This window comes from Rhinolophus sinicus, chromosome 3, assembly GCF_057876585.1.
Source record: "Rhinolophus sinicus isolate RSI-liver-muscle chromosome 3, RSI-T2T, whole genome shotgun sequence".
In the NCBI taxonomy this organism is placed as follows: Eukaryota; Metazoa; Chordata; class Mammalia; order Chiroptera; family Rhinolophidae; genus Rhinolophus; species Rhinolophus sinicus.
In genome coordinates this window covers 98,501,398-98,519,928 of record NC_142503.1, presented here as the reverse complement: position 1 = coordinate 98,519,928, position 18,531 = coordinate 98,501,398, and the positions used below count along the sequence as shown (strand labels likewise).

The 18,531-nt window shown below is 44.9% G+C and overlaps 1 protein-coding gene across 10 annotated transcripts in view; it reads left to right on the top strand.

Annotated features, from left to right (window-relative positions):
* CALN1 (calneuron 1) overlaps nucleotides 1-18,531 on the top strand; it is a 633,346-nt gene that overhangs the window by 201,820 nt on the left and 412,995 nt on the right. The gene's annotated exons all lie outside the window — the stretch shown is intronic.

Genomic DNA, 18,531 nt, shown 5'->3' with positions numbered 1-18,531 from the left:
AGGGTAGAAGTGGAGAAAGAGAAAGATTAGAAGATGCTGTGCTGCTGGCTTTGAAAATGGAGGAAGGGGCCACTAACCAAGAAATGCAGGTGGCGTCTAGATGCTGGAAGAGGTGAAGAAATGGATTCTCCTGAGAGGCTTCAGAGGAATCTAGTCCTCCCCACATCTTGACTTTAGGCTTCTTATCTCCAGAACCATAAGAGGTTAAATCTGTGTTGTTTTAAGCCCATTAAGTTTGTGGCAATTTGTTACAACAGCCGTAGGAAACTAATATGGAAGTTGCCACATCTATACAGGGGACATGATAATCATAATTTATCTTTCATAAGAAAATGGTCTATTGAACCCACTGCCAGCTTCAGGACTCAAGATTCCTGCTCGAATGTTGATGAAACACCATGTAGACTCAGCCTTGACTGTCTGTGTTGGTTTGGGGAAGTAGAGGAATATGGCCACTGAGCGTACACGGGACTGTGTATGATTAAATAGAATTCTTTTGGTAGGAATGAGGACAGTTGGCCTGAGAGTGGAGAGGGGGAATCAGATTGTCCTGGACAGAGCAACAAGGTGGCTGAAGGGCCACATCCCTATTCCGTGTCTTTTCACTTCTCGTCATTTTCAGGCATTTCATATCCTTCTTTTTTCATTACTCTCATATCAAAACATGCTCTCAGGAGAGAATCTGATAATAGGAATGTATAGCTTATATGAATTCAGGAATTCCATGTCCCTAGAATTGCGGATTCACTGACTGTTAGCCTGGGAAGTAACACTGAGAGCACTGAGGCCGACTCCTCTGTGTTCAGGGGGTGCAGCACTCGCCAGGGATGTGACTCGACCATGTCACATGGTTCATCAGTTACTCCCAGGGCCCAAGTTTCCACACTTGGAATTAGTCCAGAGTAGTTTCCAGGAAACCTTACCCCTTTAAATGGTGTCAGCATTTTGAGGCCAGTTCCTAAATTTGAAATGACAGCCTATGTCCTCTACCAAAGTTAGGCACTTCCGTATATATAAGAGAGGGCGTGTGGCTTCTATGGTCCAGAGGGCCCATTGCATAAGGACTTGCTTACTTCATCCCAAGACCCAATAGGAGTGGACCCAAGAGCTCACCTTAATAAGAAGATACCTGGAATTACTTTTGTCAGATAACAGGAAGCTGTGGGATTGAGGATGGGGGAGGGAACTGTGGGGAGGAAAGACATGAGGGGAGTCTAGGTACATCTTATGTCTGAGTGGCATTTCATCGAGACAGTTTTTCAATTAAAAAGTGTGGAGGAGGCATAATGATACAAGCATCGCTACAAGGAGACTTTGTGGGCAGCTACATATTTCTTTGCAGTTTGCTGCTGGTGGAACAGAAAAAAAAAAGTAGAGACAGTGACTTGCAAAATGCTTGTACACACTTCTATTGAGGGAAGCATGAGCTTTTGAGTTTTGTGAGGTGCCGGCATAGCAGAGATTGGGATTGTGGATTCGTGTAGACCTGAGTAAGGATCTCAGCTTTGTCTCTTGCTAACTGTGTGATGTCTGGCATGTTACTTCAGCTCTCCAGTCTTGGTTTACTCATTTTCCAAATGGATCACATCACAGTATACCACGTAGGGTTGTGCGGGAATCCTGGGACAGCCTGTGCCCAGCAACTGGTGGCCAGGATGGTGATTGTACTTTCCATGAGTGACTGGGCTGCCTGACTGAGGGAATGCAGGACCATTGGAATAGATTGGAGGAGTGAGGAAAACAGTCAGCCCCCACAGCTCCTCTGGAGGGAAGTGCTTTGTCTGCCTCACCTCATTTGAGCATTTTCCTCCAAGAGAACTCGTGGCAGATCTGTTTTGGGATGGAGAAAGGTGATGATGAGGCAGAATTATGTCACGTTTTATTCCCTTCAGATGAGAAGCAGAAGGCTGGTGAAGTGTCTTCTATTGCTCTACCCATGACAAGGATAAAGCAGCGGGGAGTTGGGGTTGGAGTGAAAGGCAGAGTCAGATGGTTTGGTATAATTTGATTATTTGGAATCTGAGGGACTTGAGAAAGGCAATAATGATTCTCTCTGTCAATCAGTAATTCAGAAAAACCACCTTTTTCTATCTCTAAGATGCTTATAAATATGTTTTCCCAGGCCGGCCCGGTGGCTCAGGCGGTTAGAGCTCCATGCTCCTAACTCCGAAGGCTGCCGGTTCGATTCCCACATGGGCCAGTGGGCTCTCAACCACAAGGTTTCCAGTTCAACTCCTCAAGTCCCGCAAGGGATGGTGGGCTCCACCCCCTGCAACTAAGATTGAACATGGCACCTTGAGCTGAGCTGCTGCTGAGCTCCCGAGTGGCTCAGTTGGTTGGAGCGCATCTTCTCAACCACAAGGTTGCCAGTTCGATTCCTCGACTCCCACAAGGGATGGTGGGCTGTGCCCCCTGCAACTAGTAACGACAACTGGACCTGGAGCTGAGCTGCATCCTCCACAACTAAGACTGAAAGGACAACAACTTGAAACTGAATGGCACCCTCCACAACTAAGATTGAAAGGACAACTTGACTTGGAAAAAAGTCCTGGAAGTACACACTGTTCCCCAATAAAGTCCTGTTCCCCTTCCCCAATAAAATCTTTAAAAAAAAAAAATGTTTTCCCTGTCTGGGCAGCCCTTTCAGCCCATCTTTATGTGCTGGAGTCCTACCCCACCACCATCTCTTTTAATCGCCTCCTCTTCTGTGACACCTCTAAAACTCGCCCTCCAGCTAGACAGAATTCATTCTTTGTGCTGTGACTTGGTTTATTCCTCACTTACTTCACAGTAACACATTGTAGAGCTCCTTTTTTTTTTTCCTTCTGTATGTCTTAGTTTCTCTACTAGATTATATCCTGGAGGGCAGGAACACATTGAGTTTTTAATCCCTTGTAGTGTTTACAACAGAACCTCACACATGGTAAGGACTTAATACATTGTAGAGACTTGTTGAATGGCTTTGAGTTGAAATAATTGAAATCAATGAGGGGTCTTTACCCTATAATTTTATTAGAATCTAGTAAAGATTTACTGCATATCTACTGCATGCTAGGCACTGGGAATAAAATGATTGAAAAACTCAAGGTTGCCTTGACTAAAACCAGAGATTTTTTTCAAAAATGTAACTTAGATTCTCTTCTGGAGTTCCATAAAGGTTCAGATCATCTCTTACAGCTTGTATGTCTAATCTTGAGCAAGGAGATTTAACCTTCAGGACGGCCTGGTTCAATTCAAGAAGATAGGAAATTCAAGATAGACTCTTCAATAGCTCCCAGTAAGATCGTTGTGTGGTACATGGGGTGGAACAATGGACACTCACAATGACCTTGGACTAGCAAGCATAGATTAAAGAGAAGGAATAGAAGTATGTAGTATATTCTAGAAATATTTCCATTCAAATTTATTAAATAGAAATTGTCTCTGGACCTTGGTTAGGTGAAAACTGCACTTATGTGGAATGAATCTTTTCCTGTGAATCAGTCAGGGTTCACAGCTCCCTGACCCCTGTGCTGTTCACATGCAGACTCTGGTGAGATCAGGCCAGCACTTCCACAGGCTCCGAGGGTTAGGGCCCTTGTTCAAGGTCACTCACTCAGCCAGGAGAACCACACAGCCTCTGGGGGGTCATGTCCTCCTTCTCTCTGCCTGTGATAGGCTGTTCCTCTGAGTCTCCACACTGCATCTTTCCAGTGCCTTCTTGCTCCCCATGTACAGCTGAGTCTGCTTGGTCAGTGCTGAGTGCTGAAGGAACAGCAATTTAAAAACAAATGTGTATCAGTTGGGAGTAGGGAAAAAAAAATCAAGTTTTCTTCTTTTTTCTGGATTACTGGTTAGGTTCAAACAATTGAATAAAATTGGGTTTGGGGAATACCTATGGATTACAAATGTTCGTATTAACCTTGGTATCATTTTTCTAACAATAACTGTGAGCGAGTTAGTTTTTAAATTTCAAATGTATTTGTCCAACACTTCTAGAAGTCTCTGACTGTATTATCATTTAATTACTTGAACTGTTTATGAACAAGTGAAAACTGACATTTCCAAATTCACTAGAGTGGATTTTATTTTCTCAACAGTGAGTAAAAAATTAAGAATTTGTCCCTCTTACTCCCAAAGGTTAAACATACATTTAAGATTTTAAACACAAGTATAGAATTACCATATGATCCAGCAATTCCACTTTTGGGTATATACCCAAAGAACTGAAAACAGACAGATATTTGTACACCCATGTTCATGGCAGCATTATTCACAATAGCCAAAGGTGGAAACAACCCAAATGTCCATCAACAGATGAATGCATAAACATAATGTGCTATATCATTCAGCCTTAAAAAGGAAGTAAAAAGGAGGAAGTGCTATAACATAGATGAACCTTGAGGACATTATGCTGAGTGAAATAAGCCAGTCACAAAAGCACAACCACCGTATGATTCTACTTATATGAGGTCCAATAGAGTTATCAGATTCATAGAGACAGAAGTTAGAATGGTGGTTGCCAGGGGCTCAGAGGAGGGGAAATGGGATGTTATTATTTGATGGGTACCGAGTTTCAGTTTGGAATAATTAAAAAGTCCTGGAAATGGATGGTGGTGATGGTTGCACAACAATGTGACTTTACTTAATACCACTGAACGGTACATGTAAAAATGTTTAAAAAAAAAAAAAAGAAAAAAAGATTTAAATTCATAACCTTTCATCATACTGGCCTGTGCTTTTTCAGGTAGCAAGTGCTGCCTTTGTTTGTGGAGAAACCATGGCTGAGTCACAGTTTCTGTTGATTTAGATATGAAAGTGTGTCATGTTGGGTGTACTGGAAACCTCCTTGTTTACATAAGAATACAGAATGGTACTCTTACCTTTCTTGACTTTTTAAAATTATTAAAAACAAAACAAAACAAAAATACCAAATAACTCCAATGGACAAGTCTGAAAAACGTTGCTGCCACTTCGTGTGGGCTCATACCTGACGAATCTGGTGCCCAGTAAGTGCTTGTTGAATGGGTGGGTGCTATACATCCCAGAAGCCTGACTGTAAAGTAATGTGATTCCCAAGCAAACCTACTTGAACTAAAATATTCCAATCAGCAAATGTCAACTGAAAATCTACTGTGTGCCAGAGAATGTAGCTAATGCTAGGTCTGCATTGAAGGGAAAAAACAGTTTAACTCCGTTTCAGTCCATTGAGAGAGGCAAATGCAGACATTGGTGACAATACATGGTAACAGATGATAAAGCATGGTTCTGCAACAGAAGTATGTATGTACACGGCCAGAGGAGGGTGGTTAATTCTTTCAGAGGAGACACCCAGGGAAGGTGTCCTGCAGGGTCCTGTCACTGAGCTGGGTTTTGAAGGACCAGGAGTTTGTCCAGTGTGACCAGGCAAAGGGCAAGGGCATTCCAGGCACAGGGACTGGCAGAACTCGGAGGCAGCTGCACTGCCTGGGCACAGCTCACTCTGAAATATAATTAGGTCCAGTGGGAGTGAAGGACCCCACAAATTCGTCATTCTTTCTCCAAGAAAGCTGCCTTTGTTCCATGAATGACTAGATCTCTTTTTCTGGGAGCTGACTACAATCCCTTGCGACATCCTCAGGTATATACTCACTGGTGACAAATCTCTCTTTGGAGAGCAAGTACAGTTTTAGCATCAGCTAATGGTTCTTCAGAGCCAAATCATGTGGATCAGTGGACTGACCAACCTGGCCATACTGCCTGTGTGATTGAGCAGTAACCAGGTGGATTTGTGTTCCTTGGACACTGGCTTTGAACGACATTCTGAAGAAGGTTCCTGCAAGTGTTTTGAGCAAAGACAGCCATAGTAGATCCTGCAGTGCTTGCTTAAGTGACCCCTGCTCACTGAAGAGTCTGTTAAGGAGATCAGCCTCATGTCATTACAGCTAGAACGGCAGGGAAGAGCCCTCTTCAAGACTGTTGAGTCATGTGTGCCACAAAATGAGCTGGTTGTAAGAGTGTCACTCGTATTTGACCTTGAAATTTGATTTCAGTGCTATGGTGCAAGTCAGGCAGAGCTCAGACTTGGATTAGAAACCACCAAGTCCTATCACCCTTGGCTTCAATTTGCATTTCCCTATATCTTCTGGTCTGCAATTTCCAAGGCTAGCCTGCTTTGGGTAAGAGAAGCACTTTGAGGGTTATTGTGTTGGTTTTAATACAGGGATGGCATTCTTCTAAGTCGTATGTGCTGGCTGCTCCTAACCTGCCATCATGGAGGGCACAGTTAGGAGCTAGCTGGCAGGGGCCGGGCGTGCTGAGTCATCAGATAGGCCATGGTTTTGGTTTTTCAGTAGAATACTGTTGGCCTACTGCACCAGCTGATCTACAAGCCCACATACTTTGGGGATTTAGAAAATTAACACCTTAGAAAAGTGATACCTGGGACTTCAAGAAGATTTTGCTGTTTTCATCTAAAACATAACAGTGTACTAAATGTTAATTGTATGTTGATGTTACAGGTTATACAGGCGGGATGACTACATGCAGGATACAACCAAGTAAAAGAGTATTATCCCTGCGTTTGGAGTGTGTGCAGGAACTGAGACAGCAGGGCACTGTAGAATATTCTGCAGGAAGCACCAGGAGGCCCTTTAGAAATCATGGGGTGCCCCATTTTGCTTGACAGACAAGGACATGAAGGCACAGATTGATGTAGACCCACACATGGCTGTTAGCTGTCAGTGTAGGGCGGGAGTCGAAGGCCCCCACTTTTGCTGTATAACCTTGTCCAGTTTGCTGGGGGTGTGTCTGGCTGTGGCGGGTTTCTGTCTCATTACAGTCCGTTTTCCTATGACAACCTTATACCGTGAATTTCTATGGAGTAGGTGCGACAACTCAAGCTCCTTATTGTTCTCATAGGAATTTGTTTCTATAGAGCTGGATCTAGTTAAAATTAAAAAGGCAATGAAAAAAAGTTGAGATATTGAAACACAATTTCAGTGTGCCCTCATAACCAACATAAATTCTTCCTGAGCAACAATTTTAATGATTTCCTAGGCCAACAGACAACCCCCACGAACACCCAGCCCTCACCTGGACTTGGAGGAGCCTGCCTGTCTGTCATAGGGCTGCTGCCTTCCTTTCCCCTCACAATCTTCTGGGAGCTACCTGTGTTCTCAGGTGCTGCAAGCTGCTAGCTATGTACATGCATTTTCCCGGCAAAAAATCTTTTCCTTTATGCATCTGTTGCCAACAATACGAGGCAAGGAGGGCTATAACAGTGCACCCTCTTCCATTTTTTTGTGGTAGCACTTTTCGGGCAGTCCTCGTTGAGTGGTCCCCATTCCCCTGGTGACTGCAGTCTGGCCTTTCTTATAGATTTCTATACTAGTGGCCAAAGGAACCCGCTTGTGGGGGGTCTAGAGAAGGGTCCCTTACATTTTTGCCTTTGTGTTAGGTATTTTGGTGAACTCCTAGGAGATGGAGGTTCCAGCTGAGGGCCTAACTGAAGCAAGCCACCCGTGAAAGTTGAGTGAAGCAAGCCACCCGTGAATCAACACAAGCACCTGACCACGCCCACCTCAAGTGTCCAGTGCCTCCAGGTGGTTCTTCAGCCCCTCTCTGATGCTCAGCCTGTTCTGGTGTCTCATCTTCCTGGTCTGTGTGCTGGTCCCTGCAATCTCAGTTCCTGCCTGTGCCCGTCTTGGTCTGCTGCTCTCTCTAGTCCTCTGTTCAGTAGCAGGTTCAGGCTGCCTCTCTGGCCCCATTTACTCCCCTTCGTCTCTGTTATCCAGAATGAGGAGCCCCAACTTAAGCTCCTGGACAGGGCGGCAGGAGTCAGACTAGCGGATGTTTGCAAGATGTCCGCGAGCCTGTGCTTTATCAAATCCATTTGCTATCCTCTCGCCAGCATAGTAAGGATTCCCCAGGAGGTAGAGCTTCGTCTCCTACACATCAGTTAAACTGTGCAGAGCTCCAGGTACGGGGAGGTGTCATGGATGTCAGTCTGCCCCTTTGACACAGACCGTAAACAGTGCACATGAAATAATAGTAACTAGCACTTGTGCCTTTTCTCACAAGTACCTGCGTTATATCATTTAAATTGAAAGCCAATCACATCCCTAGTTCCCCTTCTTTCTCCCTCACACACCCCACCTAACACATTTGCGCTGGGACTTTTCGTTCAGACAATCCTCTTGTAGGGATAATCTGATTTTTAGGGAGGGGTTGTTGTTATCCACCAATGTGCAAACAGAAAAAGAGATTGCGACTCTGCCCTTTCTGTGAATATTGGTGAATAACAGGACTTGGATTCTCATTGCGTCTTTGCTACTATATTTATGGGCAGGTTTTTCTTACTGCTTTCCTGGCTTATTCAGAATATCTGTATTATGTGTTCTTAGTAGAACTTCCTTGGGGAGAGACCACCCCTTTTGTTGGTTTCTTCTTTAGTTGATATGGATGGTAGATGGGCTAGATGAATAAATCTAAATGCTATTTGAGTGTTTTGGCTTTGGGCATTTTGTGTGTTCCTATTTGGCCCTATAAGGCAATCAATTATTCCTTAACCACTCAATAGAAATACTGAATTTTAATGAGCCCTTACTATATGTGATAGGTGTCATGTACATAGTAACCCTTCAAATTTGGTACAACCACTCACCATTTTCAAAGATTAGGTGATTTTTCTGAGATTTTGCAGCTAGTAAGGGGTGGAAACAGGATGCAAAATCAGGTCTTTTGGATTCCAGGACTTGGTCTTAATCAGGACACTATCCGACCTTGTTGCTTATTGTTTACATTGAAGGTGGTGCAAGTAGAGGTGTGTCAGAATGGGGCAGAGGGTGTGCAAGGCTCAAAGGGAGAGGTGATTATAACTTGACCTTCCAAGATTTTATGGTCAAGGTGGGGAGACAAGGCAGAGATTTGACTGACAAATTTAATATCATGAGACAATAGGACAAGAGATACTGTGGCAGAGTCCAGGGTTAGGGGGAACTGGAGAGCTTTCCCACATGTTTAGAAATATGCCAGGTTCCCTGAGAGGAGTCCCAAGCACTCTTGCAGTCTCTACCCAATGCGGGCTGTTTAGCGTCTTCTGCGCAGTGCAATGTATGGGGCTCTTTCTGGTGGGCCGTGAGGGGTTTCATTTGCAAGCCTCTCTGCGCTGCTGTTATTATAAATAACTTTTACACCATGGAGATATTTCTTTAGGAGTTGCTTCAGAGATGGATTTCCGTAAAGCAAATGCTTTTAGGAATGTACTAAAGGGAAGCTCAGTATTTAAATTCATTCTGTAAGGCATGGTCACACTCTAATTTTTCTGTTTTGTAAGTTTTTATCCATTGTGTTTCCTTACAGCAAGTTTTAACCAATATGTTGGGAAACTCTGAAGTTTTGCATCTCCTCCATTCCTCTCCACCCATCACTGAGCTCTCATTGGGCATCTACTGAGATCCAGGATCTGGGGTGCATGCAAGCTTAAATTAGAGATGGTCTCTATCCTCTATAAGTTGGGAAGATGAGACAAGCAGATTTTAAAGTAACAATGGAAGCAATAGTTCAGAATTTATGACATGGTCACACTGTCAGATTGGCCTCAAATCTGTTAGATCTTGGGGGAGATACATGGTTGGCTGAAGGCACCCAGATAGGGTCTCATCTTAGCTGGGCTGTCAGCGAAGTTTCTTTTCTTCTCTTGTTGACATCCAAAGCTCTCAGCTTTCCCGTGCTCTCTATAAGGCTCTAACAGCCTCTTTCTACTTGCAGTAAAAGACTGAGGCTGTCCAACGTAAGCTCTCCTCGACTTTACTCTTTCCCTGCAAATGTACCCCTTTCTATTGTCATGCCTTCTTTCTTCACTTCCATTCCTTGAAAGGAAATGTTTGTTCTTTTGTTAATACCTTGTCCTTGTCTCCCCTCAAATCCTTAACTTTCCACCCCTCATCCTAATCTGTCATTCACCCCCTGCTCTTTCCCTGACATGCCAATGTGTCCAGGAGGCTCTGACTGTAAGAAATGCTTTTCTCCCCTCTACTCTCTGACCGACCTACCATTTAATCCCTTTCCTTCTCCTCTCTGTGTCACTTCTTAAGGATGTGTCTCTTCTTTCTTCACTCTCCTATTCCAGCTCTCCTTTTGCATCTAATTCCTGCCCTTGCCACAGTGTTGAATTAGTCCCTGGAAGGTCGCAGGTGATCTCCTTGAAACCCTCGTCTCCTTTGGCTTGGACTCTATCTTCTGACTTGCTTCCAACACCTAACATGTCCCCATTATCAAAATGTCCGCTCCACACTTTTCCCTGCTGTTCTGTGCTGTCTTCTGGGACCTCAGTCACTCTTGGCCTTCACCTCTGCACTCAAGTGTCCCATAACGGCATGCTCAGCCCTGCTGCAGTCCAAGGCGCTTCACCCAAGTTGTAAGCCCCTTGATGCCTCCACTGAGCTTATCCATGTCCCCACCGCCTGTCAGCACCCCTGCCCTCCTGCTGTGGCCAGCAGTTTCAACAACAGGGGATGGTATCACTGTGTTCCCATGAGCCAGCCTTGTCCTCTTCGACTCCTCTCCTTTGGCCCTGACCTTCAGTTGATTGCCGAATGGCTTATCCCCCACCATCCACACGCCTCGACTCCTCCACACGCCCTCCCCGCCCCAGTGAGCCGGCTCCTTGCCAGTGCACGGCCCTTCTCCGCAGGAACAGCATCCTGCCTGGGCACTCTGCTCCCTACCTCCTGTTGCTCCAGTGTGTAAGTGCATCTTACACACTGCCCAAAAGTTAACCTCACAAAAATGTACCTGCGGTTTATCACTCACCCCTGAAGTCTACTCTCACCTGGCAGTCAGTCTCTGCGCAGCATGGTACCTGCATTCATTTCTTATTGCTGCTGTGACCCATTGCCACAGACTTAGCAGCTTAAATAATACAAAGTTATTATCTTACAGTTCTTGAAGTCAGAAGTTCAAAATGGGCTCTACTGGGCTAAAATCAAGGTATCAATAGATCTGTGTTCCCATTGGAGATGCTGGGATAGAATCTGTCTCCTTGCCTTTTATAGATTCTAGAGGCTGCCTGTGTTCTGTGGCTCATGGCCCCTTCCTCCATCTTCAAATCCATCATCATAGCATCTTCCAGTCATCTCTCTCTCTGATTCTTCTACCTCCGTCTTCCATCTTTTAGAAACCCTGGTGATTACATTGGGCCCACTTGGGTCATCCAGGATAACATCCTTGTCTCCTGGGTCATCCTCGTCAATCCCTAACTCGATCACATCTGTAAAGTCCCATTACCATGTAAGACAACGTATTCCCAGGTTCTGGGGATCAGGATATGAACATCTTTGGGGAGCCACATTTCAGCCTATGACAGCACCCAAGCTTTCTTCCACGTTATTTTTTCCTTTCCTGTATCGTGTCTTTTGTGCTAGACAAATAACAACAACAGTAAATCAATCAAAATAGCACCTAACACTTGGGGAGTGCTTGCACTGTGCTAAGTACCTTCCATGTATAACCTCATAAGTATTGTATAACATCAGTTATTGTTGTCTTAAGTTACAGATGAGGAAACTGAGGCCCAGAGAAGTACTTTGCCTGAGGCCATGCACTAATGTACAGTATAATTTTTGAAAAATAGCTTGATTGAGGTATCATTTACATATTGTGTAGAATTCACCTGTTTTAAGTGTACAATTTAATGATTTGTCATATATTTACAGACTTGTGCGTACGTTACCTCTATCCAGTTTTAGAATTTATCTGTCATCCCAAAAAGATCTGTAGAGGAGCTCTCAGTGCAGTGAGGAAGCCAGATATTTCAACAAGTTATTACATCATGTGCTAAGCTCAGGACTAGTTACTTCTGGGTACTATAGAGAACAGAGGGTGGGAACGTAAGGAGAGGGAAAGCTTTCTAGTCCTGAGAAACACCACTTTGCCTCTTTAGCCCATGTAATTAAGTGAGCAAAACAGCCACTGAGACCATGGACATCTCATTGACGTGAGCCTAACCCTGATGAGGCTGCTGCAGTGACGAATTTCTTACAACAAAGGAAGGCAGAGTTATGCAGTTAACACTCATTGCAAGGGTCCAGTGCTCCAAAGCCTTTTCTGACTCTTCTGGCTTGCTGGGAACCTGAAATCTGACACTGGAGGGGCTTTGCAGAGAGGAGACCAGGGCTTATGGAGCACAGAGCCCCTCAGGAGAGGGCATTCCTGGGTCCTGGAACACATACTTGCCTGGTTGACCACAGACCTGTTAAGCCTGGGGCCCATGGTGTAACCTGGGGGAGCTGCCCCAGTATTCTGGTGCCTCCCAGTCTCATCTTCATAACGGTACATGAGACTTTGTGCCTTCTCTCATTTCCATGGACGATGTGGTTGGTGATGATTACTTCCATACTGTTCATCCATGTGAGCCTTGAAAACACTTAGATGGTGGAGTTTGACCTTGGAAGACATGTCTGACGGGGGGACCCTAACAATGCTGAGGGTTGGAGCTGGTCACCTAGTATCACTGTCTCCCTCCTGGACCCTTCCTGGCAATTTTATAGGTGAGGCCCAAAAGGGGAACAGAAAGGACCTACAGATGTTCTGACTCTGTTCCAGGTGCTTCTGGGCATTATGTCATGATGTCACCCCACGAGAATGTGATGTCCTCATTTTGTGGATGAAAAATTATGGCTCAGAAGCCCTGCTTTGCGAACAGCTTCCCACTGCTATTTCTTTCCCTCTACCCTTTCACCTCACAGAAAACATGTTCAGTGGAAATCGCATGCCTTAGACTTTGTGGGTGCTTGCTAAGAGTTCAGAACCAGCAGAGTTGGATTTTCTAGGAATGAGCACAATGGGAGCAGGGAACACACAAGATGGCGTGACATTTGATGCCCTTTCGGTGTAAATTCTACAAATCATCAAAGTAGCACTGAGGGCTTGGCTTTCAAACAGAATACATGCTGAATTATCTGCCTTCAAGGGCTGGGGGCTATGTGGTCTTCCTGTCCGGTCACTGGTCTTTGGCACAGAACACTGAAAATGACACCTGATATTGTCTGCTCCTTGTGAAGATTGATAAACACGGCCGGAATCCCCTGCTCACTTCTTGAAAATGCTCCTCTTGGGGTGTCATTTCCCATCTCCATTCCAGTGGCTAGAAATGGGCATGTAGGATACAGTCAATGGAGGAATAAGGGAGGGGCCAGGCAGGAAGAAGCAGGGCCACGAGAAGGATGGCCTCTGCCGAGGTTGACCCAACTGCTCAGTGAAAGAAGCTTCCTGAGATGAGGAGATATCAGTCAGCTCGTGGTGCCTGCATGGTACCACAGCGGGTCTGTGAAGACTCAAGTTCAAGGAATGTCCTGATCTTTTGAAGCAGCAGAACCGAGTCTGCCTTCAGTGCACTGGGTTTTAATTCTAAGCATATGCAGCAGCAGTGGGAGAACCAGGTGTTTCCCTTTCTCCCCCCTAATGTCTGTCAAAAACCCAATCACTTTCTGTACCACTTGTAAGCCGAAGGAGTGGTTCCTTGTGCGGGCTCCTTTCTTTGTTTTCAGTGTGTACATGTTTCCTTTGCGTTTCCCTTCTCTGAGGCTTTGGAAGTCATTCCGCTGGTTGTAGTTCTCCTGGAAGGTTAATGGTGTGCCCAGCTCCAGCCTCAATTTCAGAACAAGTTCAGCTCTGCTATCCCTGGAGAATGGGGTCATCTCTTCCCCCTCTGCCTGATGACAGCCTGCAAATTATATTATGGCCAGGAAACCCACCATGCTCATTCGGTTTTGCTGTCTGCCGGGCTGACTGTTTTACTGGGAGCCCATCGCTTACCTGGGGAGAACGGCTCCTGTCACCTCCCCACAACCTGATGTAAGGAAAAGTCCTAGGAGTTGGCTGAGAAATAGGCACTGGCTTCGCCAAATCAGGCCTCCTTGTGGTAGGGCAGAGATTCTTAAGGGTGGGCACCCCAGCATTTGTAGGAACTAGGGAGAAGTTCCTAACATGTGGGCCTAGCCACGTGCTCCCGATTCCCACGCAGTGTCTGGTGAAGCGCCAGCATGTACAGACAAACAACCAGCCAAACAAAACTCCTCTGTGACTGATTCCATTTTGCATCTTGGCAGTGAAGCAGTGTTTTTCAGAAAAGCCTTCAGTATTTTGGTGGTAGGCGCTACGGTTTCTGTCATGGCAGGGATAGGTAAGGTTGGGGTGGGGTGAGACACTAGGGAGAATCTGGTGAGCTCGACCTTAGCTGGCCTGAGTGTACCACCACCTCTGCCTTCCAAACTGTGTCCACCTGACTGGCAGGTCGTAGAAATGCCTCTGTGTTAGAACTCTGTTCTTTGTTCATTTCTCCACTGGCATCTAGTGGAAAGTAGACATGTGTTTCAGAGGCAGCAGCCAGATGCCATCTAACCTGGAACCAGCTTCCACTGACTGAGCACCTAGTATGTGCCTGGCAGCTCTTCCTGAGCTAAGCTTCCAGGAAGGAGGCAGAGGGCACATGGGAAGGCACAGGAATGGGACTGAATTAAGGTGCTTCCTGCCCTCTGAGGCCTTACTGTCTAGTGGAGGAGACGCGGCACAGCTGGGAAGGTGGCAAGTGTGGGTGTTCCTGTGTGAAGAGGCTGGAGGGAGCTTCGCCCATGACAGTTCTCAGCCTTTCTTATATAAAGACACGTACAAAAGAAGCATGAAAATTGCTATTTTATTTCAGTACTTGATAATAACGAACCTCTTCAACGGAACCACTCTATATTTTTTTAATCAGACAATAACAGCTCAATTCCCCTAAATGTTTCCTGTTCTGCTGAAGCTGTCAGGAATTGCAGTGCTAAATTCAGTACCTGATTGTAATGTAATAATTAATCACTCCCTGCTGTCTGTGGCAACTATTTTTCTGCCCCTTTTATCCTCCCCCTTTCCATTCTTATTTTCAATTATTCTGCTTTTATGTGTGTGTTTATTTTTACAGGGAAATCAAGTCTCTTTAGCCTTTAGGGAGAACATAAGGGTAGAGTACAAATCCTAAGTAAATATGATTCGCTGACCAGCTCAGTATCCCACAATCTCATGTTTCTTCCTCTACTCATTTCCTCCTTGGATATTTTGCTCCAGGTTACATACATTCAGAAAATAAACTCCCTGTTTTCATTAGCTGATGGACTACAGCCCTGAGCAGGAGGCACAGAGCTGATTCGGGTCAGATTCTGCATGGTGGAGAAGCACAGGTGAATGACAGGCCTGGATGGGGAGCACCCCGGGAGAACGCCAGCTGGTGGGGCAGTGCCCTCATCTTCACCTCACGCAGTCCTCCCCTGTAGTCAGCCATTTGGTTTATTTCTGGGTTCCCTGATCATAAATAATACCGTGATGAGCTACTGTAGGACAAATCTCTGCCTGTATTTGTGATTTTTTTTCTTTTCTTTTTTTTTTTTTTTACATCTAGACTAGTACAAGTGAAAACACTGGATCGGAGTGTACGTATAAATGTTTTGGGCTCTTATGTACTGCCAAATTGCTCTCCTGAAAGGTTATCTCAATTTCCATTCCCACCAACCATGTATGAAAATTCCCATTTCAGCACACTCTCAATATTGTTTATAGTTTTAAAAAAGATTTTGCAGAAATGCGGTAGTTTTAAATAGTATTGTAGTTTTGTTTTACTTTGATTACTAGTGAGGTTGCATTTTTTTTTCTATGCGGGGTTAGTCAAACTACTGGGGCTGCCAATAAATGTATACACATGACTTGTATTCATCATTTGTTATCGGTATATATTATTACAATTTTAATACAGTTTTTCCTTTCTTAAAATGTGTATACATTTTTTTGGCACCCTCTGTATTTTCCTACATTCTTCGGTATCTGTTCTATTCTGGTTTAGAAGATAGCTCTTGCTTGTTCCAGGATTTTGTTTCTCAAACTGACCCTGTTGACAATTTGGCTGTGGAGATTTCTTCCATTCACATGGGATATTCTCTTATATGTAGTTTCCTATTCCATTGCCTTTGTGTGTATGGTGTGTAGGTGTATATGTGTATATGTGCATGTGTGCTGTGTGTGTGTGCTGTGTGTGTATATGTGCATATGTGTGCATGTGTGTATGTGCATGTGTGCTGTGTGTGCATATGAGGTCAGACAATTAAGTTCACGAACTCATCCTAGAAAAAGTGCTACAACCTCATTGCTGAATATCACTATGGTCACCTTCAAAGTACTCCCCTTGGGAAGCTCTGCACCGATGCCAGTGCCTAGTCCACTCTTCAAAGCAATTTTGGAACTCTTTTTCTGGAATGACCATCAGAGCTGTTGTCGTATTAACCTTGATGTCCTGAATGTCATCAAAATGTCTCCCTTTCAATATTTCCTTTATCTTCAGGTAAAGAAGGAAGTCATTGGGGGCCAGATCAGGTGAGTAGGGAGTGTGTTCCAATACAGTTATTTGTTTGCTGGCTAAAAACTCCTCACAGACAGTGCTGTGTGTTGTTGTGATATAAGAGCCATGAACTGTTGGTGAAAAGTTCAGGTCGTGTAACTTTTTCATGCAGCCTGAGCACTTCCAAATAGTAAACTTGGTTAACTGTCCAGTTAGTACAAATTCATAATGAATAATCCCTCTTATATCAAAAAAGGGTAGCAACATTGTTGCAACAAGTTTGTGAACTTAATTGTCAGCCCTCATATGTGTGTATGTGTGCTGTGTGCATCTATGTGTGTGTGCGCATATGTGTGCATGAATGTGTGCTATGTATGTGTATGTGTGAATGTGTGTATGTGTGCTGTGTGTGCATGTGTGTGTATGTGTGTATGTGCATGTGTGTGTTTGTATGTGTATTTCTTCATGGATTTTAATGGAAAGCTGGGTAATGGGTACTGCATGTTGCACTTCTGCTGTCCATATTGACTCAGAAGATCAGTCTTTAGTGAAAGTCATTTGACTCAGTTATGGATGGATGGCTGGCTGCATGACTGCCACTGGAGAGGATTTTTTTCATGTTCTGTGCTTATGGTCAGATCTCAGAGTGACTAAAGGTAATGAAGATATACAATAGCTGAGAGCTTATTAATGAATGCATATGTGTCAAAAGTGGGGAAATCCAGGTGAGCACTAGTTCAGTTGGGCGCTGCCTGTCGCGTCTGCAGTTTTCTGCATCTGGTTGCTCTTAAAACAGTAAAACCTACGTCTCCCTCTCCCCAGGATGTTTTGCCTGCGGACTAGAACAGATTAGGTGATTTTAACCAAAGTACCAGTGAATGGATGATGAAGCATATTCCCCCTACAGAGAAAAGTCAGGAGGTGGACAGTGTCTGTTATAGACTGAATGTTTGTGTCCCCAAAAATTGTGTTTCAGCCCTACATGCAATTGTGTTGGTATTAGAAAGTGGAGCCTTTGGGAGGAACTTAGGTCTCAATGAGGTCATGGGTGGGGTCCCCATGATGGGACTTGTACCCTTAAAAGAAGAGGAAGAGACACCAGAGTTCCCTCTTTTCACCATGTGGGGACACAGGGAGAAGGTGGCTATCTACAAGCCAGGAAGAGAGGGCCCTCACCAGGAACCAAATCTGCTGGCACCTTGACCTTGGACTCCAGCTTCCAGATCTGTGAGAAATAAATGTCTGCTGTTGAAGCCCCCCAGGCTGTGGTATTCTGTTATTGCAACCTGAGCAGACTGAGACGGTGCCTTACAGTTATGGCTTTGTAGGGTCATGTCCATGAAAGTCCTAAGAAGGACTTAAGCACGCTGTGTCTACTCTTCCCAGAGTCTCCTTTCATTTCTTTGAAGGACAGTTTATTTAGACCTTGTACTAAAGTAAAATGGTGTTTATTTTTTGGAAACTTCTGCATCAAACATGCTGTTCTCTAGATGGCAGGGGTCGAGATTCCCACCAGTTCCTACCACAGAACAGAAAACCAGCAGATCACAGCAGCAACAGACTGCTGTGCTAGGCCCATCACTGTGATTCCAGGACACTGGTTTGGACCTAACGATGCTCGTTACACCTCCCTTTCTCACCCAGACCTTCCTTGGCGCCGACCTCTGAACTTTTATGTGGCTTTCTGGCCAGTGCTCTCAATTGGCACTACTTAGTGCCTCAGTTTTGATTCTATTTTTTAGTCTCCCACACTTGCTCTTTAAAGTGCACTGGTTGCCACAGAAGTGGTGAAGTCAGGGCCAGGGAGACCTCTTTGCTGGCAGGGACAGTGCTTTATAGAGTTGTTTTCTATAATAATGTTTGGGGCTGGCGTTAGTTAGACTATGAGTGGTGGGAGGCCTGGTCCCAGACCGGCAGCCTCTGCAGGCTCCTGAATTCTGCTGCTCACTGGGAGCTCTGCTCACCCACCTTGGGAGCTGGCTGTGCAGCACTTGCCCTCCTGGAACCCTCTTATCCAGGTGGTCACATCCTACAAGGCAGTGGACACAGCCTTGCATGCTCGTCAGTGGGGAAGTAAACACCTCAAAAAGGCATTTACTGCCACCTCTCTGAGTTCTTTCTGGCATTCTCACTATTTCCTCTTACATCTTGTCATATTCACATATTGTTTTAAAAATGCTGAAATTGTACCTCTTTTAGAGAAAGCG